Here is a 13,963-nt window from a genome sequence, read left to right on the forward strand (position 1 = left end):
ATAAAGAACAGGGATTTCAGGGACTTCCCTGGCAGTCCAGTGGTTAAGACTCTGCACTTACAACGCAGGGGGCACAGGTTCAATCCCTGGTTGGGGAACTAAGATCCCATGTGCCACACGGTGTGGCCAAAAAATAAAATAAATAAATAAAAATAAAATTTAAAATTAAAAAAAAGGAATGAGATTCCATAAACTCTCCCCACAAGCGCCACACTGCCTTCCCCCCCGTCTTCCATCACAGGCCAAGAAAAGGGAATCCAGCGCTAACAATCCCCTTGCCTGGTCCCAACAGCAGTGGATTCCTGGACTCACTGAGGCTGCACAAAGCCCTGATTCCCCAGGAAACAGAACTAACAGTACAGACGACCCTGCAGTTCTTCAACCATCACCCCGCAGAGCCTTTGTGACCCCCCAACCCCTACTGCACACCAGTCTCTAGCGCCCTCTGGCTTTTGCAAAAAAAAAGTTCTTATTTTTAATTCAGATCATGTATTCCATACAAAATAAAAACAACATTTTCATTTTGAGTAGCACATAATTATAGTAAAATCTTTAAAAGGCCAAACTTTGGGTATTTTTCTAGGATTAGAGAACTTTGCTCTTCAGGAAGAGTGGCTAAACATTATCATGTATTTGTGAAAGATGAGTTATGTGACAAAATTGTTATGGAAAAACTGAACTGATTTGAGGTTATCAATTTTCCTTGGGGTAATTAAACTGTAAAAAAGTACTGCTAAGGTGACCAGTCCTCACACCCAAAGAAAACCGCATGTATGGCCTTTGGCTGATTTCACGGCTTCTTCTGCCCAGACCATCCAATCGCCGGAAGCAGACCTCCCATCCCCTCAGCTCCAGCAAACCAGCCACAGGCGCCAATCAGCCGGAAGCCAGCAGAAATTGCCCCTTTGCATTTTTCTTAATAATTTTTTTAGTATTAAACTAGTTTAGGATCTACAGAAAAAGTAAAAAGTGAAAGGGTAGCAGAGAGTCCCTCTATGGCCTGTACCCAGTTTCCCCGGTTTTTAACCTCTTACACTGGTATAGACACTTGTCACAATGAGTGACCAGTGCTGACACGTTATTATGAACTAAACTCCACACTTTATTCAGACTTAATGAGCTCTTCCCTAAGGTCCCTTTTCTATGTTGGATTCTCATCCAGGACTTCATATTCCATTTAGAAACACTAGGATTTATGATGGATTGGATACAGGGAGTGAAAGAAAAATGGAAGGCAAGGATGATTTTCCCACACTTTTTCCTGAGCACCAGAAGGAGAGAGTTGACATTGCCTGGGGTGGAGAAGGTTGTGGGAGGAGTAACTCTGGGGGGAAAAGTCAGGCCCTCAGTGTTTGACAGGTCCGTTAGACATCCAAGCCGAATAGGCTGTGAGACAGAAATCTGGACTTCAGGGGAGAGGTCCAGGTAGAGGTGTAAATTTGGAAGTAGTCGCATGCAGACAGTTTCATGCACGATGCAATCAATAAACGTCTGCTGACTGATTGCTAGAGAAAGGTTTTTAATCATGTCTACTTGTCCTAAAGGAAAAGTCAATTAAAAGAACCCATGCTACTTGTCTTCTAAAATTAGACAACGGTAGTGCAGTTCTGCTGTGTCACACTATTTCCAGCTTCTGGTGGCAGAGGACAAGCAGCTGGTACAATACTGGCCACGAAGAAAAGCAGGAATGCACACATACCCACGGTGGTCCACCCACCCGGCCTCAGCACCCTATGTCCACACCCACAAAGTGACAGGAGCGTCTTTAAAGATGCTCCAAGGCGTGGAAAAGTTCGCAGTGAGGCTAGAAGCTCCCCGGCGATGCTTTTCCTGGATTTCCCTCATATTTTGGAGCTATAAATCATCTTTAAAAATACTAACCTCAGGAAAACAGCATTCCGCAGAGCCATAGAAATTGTGGTTCTTTCCAAGGGACGCTGACCAGCAGGAGACGGCGCTGTCATAGGAGAGGACAAGGCAGGCATTGCCAGTGACCGTGCGTGCTGGTCGGCATCCAAAGCAGCCTGGACGATGCTACTGGTTTCTGCGTGCACACAGCATTCTGAACGTGTCAGAACAACAAGGCCTCTTACATGGCTACACACAGAAGTGGAGCAATCTTCACAAATACCAAAATGCGAAAGAAAGGCATCCCTGTTATCCACATAGCTACTAAATTTTCTTCCTTTCAAAAAGCACCACTATGATTCGTAAAAGCAAGAACTGATACACTGCACTTCACCAAAATTCAAATTTTGCTCTTCAAAATACACAATTGGAAAATGGAAAGACGAGCTACAGACTTGGAGAAAATACTGTGAGATCACATATTTGATAAAGGACTCGTATCCTGAAACAAACTTACAAATCAACACTATGATGACAACTCAAGGTTAAAAATGGACGAGAGATTTGAAGGACATCTTATCAAAGAAGATAAAATAATAGTTAATATGTACACACAAAATGCTCAGAAATCTGTCACTGGAGAGATGCAAATTAAAATCACAATGAAATAACATTTCACACCTACTAGAAGAGCTATAATAAAAAGACAGATGAAGGCAAACGTTGGTGAGAATGTGGAATAACCGGAGCCCTTGCCCTCAGCGTACATGTTGAAGGGAATGTAAAAGGGTGCAGGTGTCACCCTTGGAAAACAGTGTGACGGTTTCTTAAAAAGTTACTCCCCACACGACCTAACAATTCTCCTCCCAGGTATCTTCCCAAGAGAAACAAAAACATTTGAACAGGTAGATCCTCACATGCAAATGTTCACAGCAGCCCCAGACTGGACGCAACCCAAGGGCCCAGCAATGGACTTGGTGACTGGAGAAAGGTAACTGACACACCCCTGCAAATAGACCACGACTCGACAATAAGAAGGGATGCAGCACGGATCCCTGCTGCAACCTGCATAAACAGAAACACTGTGCTAAGTGAAAAAAGCCAGAAACAACGACTGTATAAAGTTCCATTTGTATGAAATGTCCAGAAAAGGCAAATCTATAGACACAGAAAGTAGACTGAGGCTGCCTGAGGCTGAGAGTAGGAACAGGGATTAGCTGTAAACAAAATCTTATCCGGGCGATGGAAATGTCCAAAAACATTTTGAACAACTCATTAAGTTTCCAAACACACAGCTGAATTGTACACTGATGATGGGTGAATTTTATGGTATGTAAATTATACTTCAATAGAGTAATTAAGAAAGTAGAAAATACAATAATATGAATAATGAAAGGTAAACTTGTTAAAAGAAGGAAAAAAGCACTAGTGAACAGTTTGTGGTCGGTTGTTCCAGGGGACCCGGGCCGGACCCAAGGACTCATAAATCACAGCCCACACTTGCCGGGTCAGCGGGGGCAAGAGAAAGGGAAGAGGCATGGTGTGTGGGACAGAGGTAAGGCTCTCACTCTCCTCTTCTCCGGGCAGGAACACCACATAGTGTGTGACTGTGCAATCAGCAGAAAATCAACAGATATTTAAAACTAATTTCCACCTCTTACTTTCTACTGGGAGATAGGGAACCTCGAGCCGGGAGGACAGAGATGCTACAGAACATTCAGACGTGTTTACCGCCCAGCTGATGTTAGACCCTTACGATGTCCAAGTGACAGTGAGTAAGGAGCTATGTTTTGAGTAATAAAAAATGAAAATAAGAGGCCTGAAAAAACTAGATAAAAACATAGCTGGGGTCATTTAAGAATTAGACGCCTCAGAAGTAAGAAACAATGTTTTAGTTCATTACTTCTCTAACGGTTGCACAATTCGTTCCTCTAATTCCATCTTCCCTTCCTTTCTTGTAAAAGGTAAATGCAAGTCACTAAGGTAATATACTGCTTAGAAAACGTGTGAAAATCAACAGGAGCAAAGCACACAGTGCAACGCTATTCATGAACTCGTAAACATATTTCCAAAGCTCATAGGACTTTCATACAATTTTTGTTAGATATGTTTCCTTTCCTCGGACTTGTTTTTCTAGAACTGAAAACCTATGGAGAATCTGCATGAGTATTACAGAAATATCCACACAGCCTGGATGCAGCGTCACCAAATGTTTACATCTTCCATACTCGCTGCGCCTCCTTCCCTGAGAGTAAGTTACAGACCTCGTGAAACTTTATCCCTGAACTCGCCAGCACTTGTCTCCTTGAGAACAAAGGCAGGACGCAATCAAAAGCACACAGCGCTTAGTCGGCACATCTTTTCAGTCTCCTTTCATCTATTCAGGGAACAATAACCCAGTCTTTCTTTCTTTTTTTTTATACCTTTCATGACATTGATATTTTTGGAGACTCCAGACCAATTTCTTCATAAAAGATCTCTCCATTTGAATTGCCTGATTGTTTCTTCATACTTGGAACCAGGTAAACCACTGGTCATGAAAACCACATCAGTGATGGTGTGTCTTTCTTGGAACATCTCAGTAGGTGGTGCGTGATGTGGCTTGTGTCATGATGTCATACAATGTGGTGACCCGACTCAGGTGGTGTCTGCCAGACTTCTCCACGGTAAAGGTACCCTTTTTCCCTTTGTAATTAATAAGTAACATGAGATTTTATGGGTATCCTGCTCCACAACAATCTATCACTCCATGACTTTAGTATCCGTTCTTGTGTGAATCAGTTATGGCTACAGAGATGGTTAAGTGGCGATCTTCTAATTCTCATTCCTACATTTGTCGCTTGGTTTTCTTCTATAGAGGAGAGTTCCCCATCCCGTCCTGACCCCCTCCCTTTCTAGCAGCGTTCCTAAAGCTGAAGCACATCCCGTGTCAGTCACGTTCATGCTCAAATTGCCCTGGATTTGGTCAAGGGGAGTACGTCTGTGCTTTTGACATGTCGCTATTGTTTCAGGAGGCACGTCCTTATTTTCTGGCATAATGAGATGTTCAAAGCTCTTCCTGCCCTGCTCCTAGAATATGCCATTCATCAGAGGAGCCCTGGTTCCTTTTAGAGAAGAACGGTATTTAGAAACCAAGACTAGGGCAATGGGAGTGCTCTTTGCTGCTGGGGCGTCACTGCTCTTAGTCCTTTCGATGGAGCCAGAAGTATGATTTTTTAAATCATGAGTTCATACTTAGTTTTCTAATTCCAACCCAACACCACAGGATTCTCTCTGCCCCATCCCCCATCCTGCAAATGTATCTCCGTCCCATTAATTCTTTTTTTTAAAATTTATTTATTTATTTATTTTGTCGGCTGTGTTGGGTCTTTTTTGCTGTGCACGGGCTTTCTTTTTAGTTGCGGTGAGTGGGGGCTACTCTTCGTTGTGGTGCGTGGGCTCCTCATTGCCGTGGCTTCTCTTTTTTGCAGAGCATGGGCTCTAGGCACGTGGGCTTCAGTAGTTGCAGCACATGGGCTCAATAGTTGTGGCTCAGGGGCTCTAAAGCGCAGGCTCAATAGTTGTGGCACACAGGCTTAGTTGCTGTGCGGCATGTGGGATCTTTCTGGAGCAGCGATCGAACCCGTGTCCCCTGCATTGGCAGGCAGATTCTCAACCACTGCGTCACCAGGGAAGCCCCCATTAATTCTTTAAGCCTGAAAATGAAAGAACAAAATAAAATGCCTGCTGTAAGGTAAAATTCATGCTTCTGTTGAGACAATTCTAAACAACTGGGAAAAGTGAGAGTGTTCATGCCCAAATTTTAAAAATTCCATGCTATAGCATGAATCATCCTTTTTTTTTTCCAGTTGGAATTTGAGGAAGGGTATATTTATATATCCATTCTTGAGAATGCTTTTCTACCTTCTAAATTGGAAATGAATTTTAGGAGCTAGAAGAAGCTTATGACAGGAACAAGGCATGAAATTACAGAAGTGCAAAGCCCAAGCCATGCTCTTCTGACCAAATGCTGGCCTGCTTTTCCCAAGAGGGCCAGGTTCAGGGGAGAAATTTTCCATGGGAAAATGCTGCAGCAGAGAGGGTAACAGTCTAGGCTGAAGGAGAGGTGGGTGAAAACTCCGCATACTCTCAAGGATGTGTTATTTCTTACTAAAGGTAAAAGTTTTATCTTTAGGTAGAAAATAAATTTGGCTATTATGTAACAGTTCATAATAGGTTTTTAGGTCTTATCCTATATATTCAAAAATATTGATGTTCCCTGGTGTAAAAGGACCATGGCAGCTGGTAAAATGGTAAAAGGGCATTATAAGCCCCAGCTGTTCTATGGGAAACACTTGCAGTGTAATGAAGCCTGGGGGGCATGGGGGGCACAGGTGGGGGGGGCACACTCCTGCACTTCTGGTTGGAATGTAAATTGTTCTTATCTTTAGGGAAGGTAATTTGGCCGTGCTCTTTGACCGCACAATTGCATTTCTAACACTTCTGCCCCAAAGAAACAGAACTGTAAAATATTATCTTTGAAGTTACCCACGATGACATTTATTACATTCAGAATATTGAAACAGAACCTAAGTACAAGCTGGTTGAACAGCTGTGGTTCTCCCATAAGAAAAAACGTCATGCTTCCATTAAGTCAGGTGTAGAAGAGTATTTAACAATGTCAGAAAAAAACGAAAGTTATAGTGAGGGGAAGTAGTTGTGGGGTGGATTTGCTTCTGGTTTACCCCTGCCCAGAGGTGCTGCCCTCTGGGTGCCAGCTTCACGAAGGGAGGTCTGCTCGGCCCCTCAGCTTGAGGGCGGATGCCTGGCCCAGGGAGACCCTGGGCTCATGACTGTCACCCTAGCCCTCAGAGGCCACCCAAGTCCAGGCCCAGGGTTGGCAGAATTAGCAAAAGCCCTTGGGGAACAGGAACTCTTGTGCTCAGGTCCCTCTGGTCTGTCTGGATTTAGATTCCCCTTGGATTTTTGCCAGGCAGTTCCTATTTTATCAGGTCTTTGATACTTTTAAGATTTCTAAACCATTTTACTCAGCATTTTTACTTGTTTTCAGCAGTTACCTGTGTTGATCTGAATTTCCCAGCTGCCATTATTGGAAATGGAAACCTTTTGAATTAAGTTTTTAACTGAGGTTAAACTTGCTAACCGTGAAATGCACAGAGCTTGGATCTACGGTTCGATGGGTTCTAAGAAATATGGTTCCTGATTAACCAACATCCTAATCAGGATACAGAATATTCCCGTTATGCCCCCTTTCAGTCAATTCTTCCATCTCAGGGACACTGACTTCTAACGCTCCAGATTCCCTAGGCGTGCCTGTTCTTGAACTTCCTTCCAACAGACTCACCGTCTGTGCTCTTTGTGTCTGGATTCATTCACTCAACATAATATTTATGAGAATCATGTGTGGTTTTGCATGTATCCTAGTTCATCCTTTTCTAATTCAAGTAGCATTTCACAGTATGAAGAGACCACAGTCTGTTTATCCATCACTTGCAGATTTACACTGTTTCCAGCGGTTTTGTTTGTTTGTTTGCTTGCTTTGCTATTACAAATAAAGCTTCTATAAACATTCTTCTCCAAGACTTTTTATACATCTTCATTTCTTTGGGGTAAATACCTAAGAGTACAACGGATGGGTCACAGGGCAGGTGTATGTTTAATTTTATAAGACATCAACAAGTTTTTCAAAGAGCCCATTCTAGGCTTGTACCAGCAACGCACCAGCAGCTGCGAGCTTTCCAGCTGCTCTGCACCCTCCTTCACATTTGGCATTGACCGTCGTGGGTTTCACTCACTCTCATGGCCAGGAAATAGGATCTTGCTGTGGTTTTGAAAATCAACCTTACTGCGATATAATTTACATAAATAAACTGCACCCATTTTAAAGGTTTAGTTTGATGAGTTTTGATAAATGCATATAATGGTGTAACTATCTCCTCAATTAATACATAGCACATTTCCATCACTAGCCAAAACATCCCTCATGCCCCGGCCACCAATAACCCCCATCCCTTCACCTGCTGATGTAATTTCTACATTACAGATCAGCTTTGCCTGGTCTAGAATCTCACATAATTGGAATCACACAATATATAGTTTCATTTCTGGCTTCTTTTATTCAGCAGAATATTTCTAAGATTTATCAATCTTGCTCTGTGTTGGTACTTTATTTTTTTACCAAGTAGAATTCCATCGTAAGAACAAACCAAACTTTGTTTTTCCATTCCACTGGTGGGCGTTTGAGGTGTTTCCAGTTGGGGGTTATTATGAATAAGGCTGCACTAACCATTTGCACACAACCCATTTTGTGGACACACTGCGAACATGTTTTCACCTCTCCTGGGTAAATTCTCTGAGAACAGAATTACTGGATCAGAAAGCAAGGGTGTGTTTCCCTTTTTAAGAAAACTGCCAAATCATTTTCCAAAATGATTTTACCATTTCACGTCCTCACAAGCAATGCTTGAGTTCCAACTGTGCCTTGTCTTCACCAACACGTAACGTCAGTCTTCTTCTTTTCAGTCATTCCAGAGGGAGTACAGTGGCATCTCCCTGTGCTTTTAATGTGCACTTCACTGCGCATATGTTTTTCTGTCCATATACCAGGTGTCTTCTTCTGTGAAGTATTCTTTTATACTTTTTGCCCATTTAAAAATGGGGGTGTTTTGTCTTATTATTGAGTTGCAGTAATTCTTTACGTGCTCTGGAAATAAGTCCAGTGCAGATATATGTATTACAAGTTTTTTCTCTCAGGTTATGGCTTGTGTTTTCATTTTCCCACAGATGTCTCTTGAAGAGCAGATGTTTTAAAATTTTAATTAAGTTCAGTGTATACATATATATATATACATTCACATATACATATTTTTAATGACCAGTGCTGTTTACATCCTCACTAAGAAAACCTTCATGTATCCCAAAGCCATGGAGAGATCCTTCCATGTCTCCCTGTAGAAGCTCCAGACTTCTAGCTTTCACGCCGAGGCCAGTGACGCACCTTACGTCACTTTTTGCCTGTGCTGTAAGGCAGAAGCCAAGGTTCATTTTTTCTCTTTCACTGCTTCAGTTTGGACAGGATCATCTATTGAACTTCACATTAGTTTTTAAGGCCTTTTTAACAACATCTCGGAGATCCTCCTTTACACTTGCCTTGTTCTACCAACCAGTCACTCAGCAGCTCCCGCGTATCCCCCATGCATTTCTGGAAATTCCTCAAAGAGTTGCTGTGTGCTGTAAGCTGTTCTGTGGGCTGCAGTCCCCACGTGTGTCTGCAGGGTCCTCCTGCCCCGCTGGGTGACAGCCATGGTCAAGACCCTTCAGGAGGAAGCCTGGGCGCCAGCACCGCTGATGGAGCCGCGGTGTGAGCACCAGGGTCTGAGCGAGGAGGGCAGAGCTGGGGATGTGGCCTCCCCTCCAACGCGGCACTGCTGGGTCCTCCAGGTGCAGATCCACGCCAGTGTCTCCTTTAGCTCACCTTCTGGTCTTCAGCCTTCTCCCAGCAGGGCTTCAAATTCTGGTCGATGGATGAATAGAAAACAATGTCATGGCTCGCCCTCCACATTCTCTTCTTCCTTCAATTAAAAACCCATCTGCCCCCAGAGCAACCCAGCCTTTCTTCCCAGTGGCAATTCTCCACTGTTCCTAGGAGACCATCTTATTCTCATCTCCAAAAAAGGGTCCTTTTTCTTTATGGAAGGGTTCTCTGTGTCGGCGAAAAGTCTTCATCTAATCTTTCCATAACTAAAAGACCCATTCGGGTGGTCTTTCTGGAAGAAACAGAATGCGTCAGCTGTGAACCTTAGCGGAAAAGGTCAAGCCTGCACTTGACGCCTGCCTGACGGCTGTCACTTACTGGTCCCATTCCGGTACACCCCAGTGCCCCCTGCATGTCAGGCACTGAGCCTGCACTGACCTATGATGGAAGTTGGGGGCAGGAGTGGAAACAGACATGCAAATGGGTAGTTACGATACTACAAGGCATCTGTTACAAGCGGTAGACAAGAAGTCAAATAAGCAAAGGGACCAAACCATCCTAGAGGGTCAGGGGTGATTAACAAGACTTCTCTAAACTGAAGAGTAAACAGTAACCAAGACGGAACTGTTCTCTATTTTACTAGAAGTTTTTAAAAATCAGGGATTGAAGTAGAATTTTATCTACGTCAATTCACCTTTCACTTTATAAGGTAAAGAGACCTGCTTTCTCCAACAATGTACTGACCGGCGCAATTCAGAAAGAAAAAAAAGTAACAGATAAACACATTGGAAAGAAAGAGGAAAAGTGCTGTGCTGACACCAACTCTCCGACACCAACTGGGCGTCCTGCAATTCAATTCTGTTCTGTCACCAACTCACCAGAGTCAGGATGAGAACCCACAGATCAAGGCAGAGACCCCCACAAGGATGACCCACTTCAGACGCCAGCCTCAAGGCTCAGGGACCAGCACTCCTACCAACTGGCTGCAAATGTGGGAGTTCCCATGACCCCCTCCTGGATAATCTCCTGGAACAAATCACAGACCTCACTGATAGCACTTACAACTGCAGTTTTGTAACAAAGGATGCATATAATGCAAGGTCTGGGGGGTCTCGGACGCAGCTTCCATGCCCTCTGCATGGAGACAGGGCTCATCCCACCCCCGACAGGATGGTCACCAACCAGGAAGCTCTGCCAGCCTCGGTGTCAGGAGGTTTTCCTGGGGTTCCACTATGTAGGCATGACTGATTAAATCACTGGCCATGTGCCTGAAAGCAACCGCCAACGTCCCTCCCCTCCCCAGAGACGGCTGGGCTGAAGTTCCAACCTCTAATTGTGTGCTTGCGCTTTCTGGTGACCAGCCCCCATCCTGAAGCTCTCCCAGGACCCACCCGGCGTCACATCATTGGCTCTCCTGTCACTCAGGGAATTCCAAGGATTTTTGAAGCTTGGTGCCAAGAACTAAGTTCAGATATATTCTTTTTGTACTACAAGTATCAACTGAAAATTACTCAAAACTCATAAGAGTTCCCCTCTCCCCGCCAAAAGCCATATATGAAAGAAATTAATAAAAATAAAAGCACTTCTTTTATACCAATAAGACCAGTAATAAAATAGAAAAATTCCATGGTCTTATTACAGTAGCAAGAAAATGTATACAATTTATTAGAATAAACTTAATAAGAAATGTGGCTTAGGTTCCAGGGGACCCAGGGGAGAGTCAGGAAAAGAAAGGCGAATGAGGTTGGGTTAGGGGAGAGGACTCTCAAAGCAGGATGGAGAACGGACGACCATGACTGACTGACTTTTAGGATGGTGACTCAGGATGGCAGGGACGTGCGTCATGGTGGGATTAACTGAACTCAAAATGTGCAACATACCCCGGGTACGAACATGAGGGGCAAGAGGACGCCTGCGGTTCCACACTGCTAGGAGGCTCATCACAGGCAGCGCTCAGGACCCGCACCAGGCTGAGACCGTCCTTGCGGCCACTGAACGGACGGCTGACCTGAGTTGAGCCACGCGCGGAATCCGTCACCCCCACTGTGATTCTGGGGCCAGAGGACAGACAGTTACACTGCTCAAAGTGAACAGCAAGGCTGACTGAAAACAAGAAAGCAGTGAGGGAATGGAGGAAGTTTAAGCCCAGGGTTTAGTGCTTTACACTGAGCTCATTTACTGCAAACTTATGATAGAGTTTAAACTTATTTGTATTCATGCCAATTTTAAAGGAAAGTTTAAATCTGGTTAGACAGGCTGGTGTGCTTTATTCGTTTTATTTTTCTACCATCACCATCTAGTGGAGAAAACTTTGAACTTCAGACAGAATGAGCTGGGGTTCCAGAAAACAGAGTAATAGCGGGTTCACTGCGTGCTCCGCACGGTACTAAACACCTTTATGTTCACAGGATCACTTAATTGTCACAACAGCCCGGGAAGGCGGCATCCCTGTTCCCTCTCAGATGTGGAAGCTGAGGCTGGGAAGGGAAGGAGCTCACCCAAGGTCACACCATGGCCAACTCAAGCCCAGGTTCCAGGGCAAGTGCAGTGCGTTTTCACCTCATAGTCCATCCAAATGGTTCAATTTTATTCATGGATGAGACCATGGGAGTGAAGTACATATACACATATGGAGAGTTTTATCTTTTCTTTATATTCTTATTTTTTCTTTTGTATGTTATATGAACAAAGCACTTGTATAAAAATAAAATGGGAGTGTCCTATATAGTTTTGTTATCTTCTTTTACTCCATATTACACAATGAATACTTTCCTACTACAGTGAAAACTTTTGAAAATATACATTAGGTAACAATAAAGACAGATATAGAATTACATTTGTATGTAAATACACAGTGTAGTCTTTCTTAATGCATTTTAAAAGACTGGAAGACGATGTTTAAATATTAACGAGAATCTTTGAGTAGATTTTCCATGAATGTGTATTATTTCTAAAAAAGAAAATAATGAGTTTTAAGCCTTACATTTGTTAAAAGGTTCAAGAAGCTTCACAGCTGTAACCCAGTTTGTTGTCACCATTTTACAATATTTTGTTTGTGTCAGAGGTAACACGCGTCCACCTATTTCCATAAACGTTCACAGTCAACGTAGTGTATTATATTTCCGTACTCAGTGATACTTTTCTTCAAAATTCCTTTTGAGGACAGCCCCAGAACCTGACGGGAAGCAGGACGTGGCCCACCAAACTGTGCCACTTTGGCATAAGGGTTACATTGAGCTGAAGGCAATCAAGCCGATACAAGAAAAGCTCTCTGCTCTTCTCCCCCTCCTCCCTAAGAGGAGGACATCAATTTGCAACGGGGTCCCCCCTCCCACCCCGCAGGAAGGGCAGACGTTCACCAGAGGAAGCTGCATCGCACACGTCACGCACTCGTGCTCGTCTCCCATGTATTTGCCTCCCCCGCCCCCCCCCCCCCGCCTCCCTAGAAGCTCAGGGTCCTCGTCCTGCCGCGTGTCTACCGATGCGGCGTTCTCCCGCTAAATGCTACGTGAGCCCCGGTCCGCCCCCAGGTCCCCGCCGGCAAGGGCGCTGCACGTGTTCACGGTCTGCTGTCCTCTTCCTCACCGTCGTGCGTCCGCTCGGTGCGCAGGGCCCCGGCGAACAAGCCCGCGACGGGAGAGCAGACCCTTCCCGGGGTGCCCGCCGGTGCCAGCCCGGGGGCCAAGTACGAGGCGGCGGGGAAGCTCACCGGCCCACGCTTCAGACTGCGTGCCGGCCAAGCAGCAGTCGTTCCTCACGCCCGTCTGCTTACCTTCTCCTCTAACGTGACGCCTGCGCCTAACTTTCGCTGGAAAAACTACCGAAGAGGCCGACGTCGGCCCTCTTACCGACGGCCACGCGTTCGGGGCACAGGCGTCGCGCCCAGCGTCGCCGGGAGGCAGCCCCCCTCCGCCCGCCCTGCTCCGCGGCCGTCTCCCCAGCTCTCGTCCTCTCCGTGAGCGCATCTCGTGTAAAGAGGCGCGGGCAACCCTTCGGGGTCCGCCTCTGGGGGAGCTTCAAAGAGGGGGTCCCGTGCAGACCCCGTAAAACCCCAGCTGTGCGGCCCTGCAGGGCCGTCCGCTCCTTCCCAGAGGGGCTTCGCTTCTGTGCCCATCCTCCCTCCATTCTCTTCCTCCAAGCGTCACACGTGCAGGTGTGTCACACACTTCTGAAGACGTTTACGAAGAGCAGCACCGCGTCCCAGAGGCGGTCCCCCCGGCGCCGCAGCCAGGCCCCCGGCGGGGCCCGGCCCGACGCCGCCTCCGGACGCCAGCGCGCTCCCGGCCTCCGACCACCGCGCGGCCGCGCGTCTGCGGGCCGAGGCCCACAGCCTGCGGCGCGCGGTTCTCCAACCGCGTCTGTCGTCGTCGTCGCCGTCGCCGCCGCCGCCACTAAGGGGAGCGCTCCCACCCGGGGCGACCTTCGCGTTCCTTTTGCCGCGCCCCCGCCGGCTCCCCTCGCGCAGCCGCGGCGCGTTTCCATGGGCCCTCCGGCGTCCCGTCCGCGGAGAACAGGTCTGCGCGCGCGCGGCCCGCCGGCCTCCCGCGCGCGGCCGGCCGGAAGCGGACGCACTGCCGCCGGGAGGACGTCCGCGGACTACACTTCCCGACAGGCCGCGCGGAGCCGCTGCCGGCGGCCGCC

This window comes from Hippopotamus amphibius, chromosome 11, assembly GCF_030028045.1.
Source record: "Hippopotamus amphibius kiboko isolate mHipAmp2 chromosome 11, mHipAmp2.hap2, whole genome shotgun sequence".
Lineage (NCBI taxonomy): Eukaryota > Metazoa > Chordata > Mammalia > Artiodactyla > Hippopotamidae > Hippopotamus > Hippopotamus amphibius.